Here is a 2696-nt window from a genome sequence, read left to right on the forward strand (position 1 = left end):
GCCAGCTGCTGCATAAGGAGCATATTGACTTTGTCCCTGGGTAGATGGCCCCACTTAGTCCTTTTCCAGTTGAAATTAAGATGACTTCTCCAACCTGCATTTTAAGTATTAGAATAAGGTCCAATAGAATTCTTAGAAATCATATGCACTGGGTAAGATTGATCGAGCAAAACTTCCTTAAAAGCAGGAATTGTTGGGCACGCATCAGTCACATGTCTTGGATCCTCACATATGCTGCATTTTTCAGAAGATGATGGTAATACATGCATTTCATTTACTTTCTTAAGTTCAATGGAATCTAACCTTTTAGAAATCAATGCAAGTCTAGCATTAAAATTGTCAACTTCTTTCAGTTGTTATGTACCACCCCCACTAATATATTTTTGCTTTTCAGATCTATCATACACATCAGAGACATCCCAAGATTAGGTGTCTTCAACCAAATAATCAAAATAGTCAAAAGCTTCTTTGGGCCTTTTATTGAAAAACTCACCATTACACATCGTTTCTACAAATTGCCTCATTTTTTTGTTGCAACGCCTCATAGAAAAAACTAATGACCCTCCAATTCTCATATCAATGGTGAGGACATGCATTTAAGAGTTCTTTGAAACGTTCCCAACATAGATAAAATGTTTCCACATCCTTTTGGAAAAAATTCATGATTTGTCTTTTTAAAACATTAGTTCTCTGCTTGGGAAAATATTTCTTTAAAAACTCAGTTTGCATTTCTTTCCATATCCCAATGGACCTTGGTCTCAAGGAATTCAACTAGGTCTTTGCCTTGTCTTTTAATGAAAATGGAAACAATTTTAATCTTATGACCTCTTTAGTGCATGTTCTATCCATGAATGTGGAACACACTTCTTCAAACTCTTTGATATGCAAATAGGGATTTTCAAATTCAATGCCATGAAAATGAGGTAGCAATGGGATCATACCGGGTTTAAAATTAAAAGCCTTTACATTCAAAGGTGGATTAATGCAAGATAGAGTGCTGGTCCTAACAGAATGCAAGTATTCTCTGAGGGTCCTATTAGGGTTCTCCCTATCATGATGTTCATTTTCAGCCATGATGTTGTGAGTGTTAGATGATGATTCGAATTACTCAAGTGAAATAGGTGCACTCGATGATGAGATTGATGAGTCTGTCCTAACCAGTCTAAATGTGTTATCTCTAACCCAAACAGACATACAAACTCAGCATAAACAAAATAAAACAAAAAATAAAAGCAAATGAGTCAAAGGAGTGGAAGTAGATATCACTCAGGCTGTGAAGACGTTCACGGCTCTATAAACACCCTCTCTGAAATCTGAAAAACACTTTGATGACACCAATTGGTCCCCGACAACGGCACCAAAAACTTGACTCGTTCTGAGTTGTGCTTCCAAGTGCGGAAGTGTCAAGTTGTATCAAGGATGAGTTCAGGATCGTATTCCATAGTGACCACTGAGTATCAAAGAATTTGTGAAAGTTTAGTGAAAACCTGTTGTTGTAAAATGTGGTGTGAAAATCTTTTTGTTTTTTATGTTTTTGAAAGCACTAAACAAAGTGGGAAGTGCTTGAGAAAAATGCTAAAATGAGATTGAATTTTTATCAAATTTTCAAAGATATAAATCTAATAACGCAGACAAAACTAAACAAATTAACTGAAACAATTTACCAAACACTCAAGTTATGGGTTCAACGTCTTTTTGCTTCCACCATTTACTGATTCCCTAGGCCTTACTCCTCTTCTTGTTAACCCAATCAAGGCATTAATAAGATGAAATTTTCAAACTAAAGCTCGAGTAAATTTTCCACATTCAAACGGAAGAAAATAAAAATTCTCATTAAGCATCAACTGAATTTCATGTAAAAAATAATTGGTGAAAATCCTAAACTAAATCAAGGTTTTATTATGCCTAATATCAACAAAAAAACAAGAAATAAGAGCTAACAATTTATCAATGATCTCTAAAGCACCGTACCGAATGGCGCCAGCAGAGTTGGTAAAACTGAAAGATCAGTTGCAGGACTTGCTTGATAAGGGCTTCATACGACCTAGTGTATCTCCGTGGGGAGTTCCAGTGCTGTTTGTGAAAAAGAAGGATGGGTCTATGAGGATGTGTATATATTACAGAGAAATTAATAAAGTGACAATCAAGAACAAGTATCCTCTACCCCATATCGATGATTTGTTCGATCAGCTCCAGGGTACACGGGTATATTCTAAAATTGACCTTAGATCAGGTTACCATTAGGTAAAGGTGAGAGCATAGGATGTATCGAAGACAGCTTTCAGGACCAGATATGGGCATTATGAGTTTGTTGTTATGTCATTTGGTCTGACGAATGCTCCTGCAATATTTATGGATTTGATGAATAGGATTTTTCATCCATATTTAGATCAGTTTGTGGTTGTTTTTATTGATGATGTACTAGTCTATTCGATGAGCTATAAGGAGCACGAGATACATTTGAGGCAGGTTTTGCAGATGCTTAGAAAGAAGAAGTTGTATGCAAAATTCAGTAAATGTGAATTCTGGCTTGAGAAAGTTGTGTTTTTGGGGCATGTTATCTTAGGAGACGAAATTTCTATAGATCCCAATAAGATTGAGGCGATAGTGAATTGGGCTAGATCGAGGAATGTCTAGGAGATTAGGAGTTTCTTGGGGTTAGCTGGTTATTACTGTCGTTTCGTTGAGGGGTTCTC

The 2696-nt window shown here is 36.2% G+C and overlaps 1 non-coding gene across 1 annotated transcript; it reads left to right on the forward strand.

The window, feature by feature from the left end:
- Positions 1-574: 574 nt before the first annotated feature.
- LOC131161108 (small nucleolar RNA R71) lies at positions 575-681 on the forward strand. The gene has a single exon (XR_009138267.1). It is a non-coding gene; the product is annotated as a small nucleolar RNA R71 (small nucleolar RNA).
- Positions 682-2696: the final 2015 nt, after the last annotated feature.

This window comes from Malania oleifera, chromosome 7 (genome assembly GCF_029873635.1).
Source record: "Malania oleifera isolate guangnan ecotype guangnan chromosome 7, ASM2987363v1, whole genome shotgun sequence".
Lineage (NCBI taxonomy): Eukaryota > Viridiplantae > Streptophyta > Magnoliopsida > Santalales > Ximeniaceae > Malania > Malania oleifera.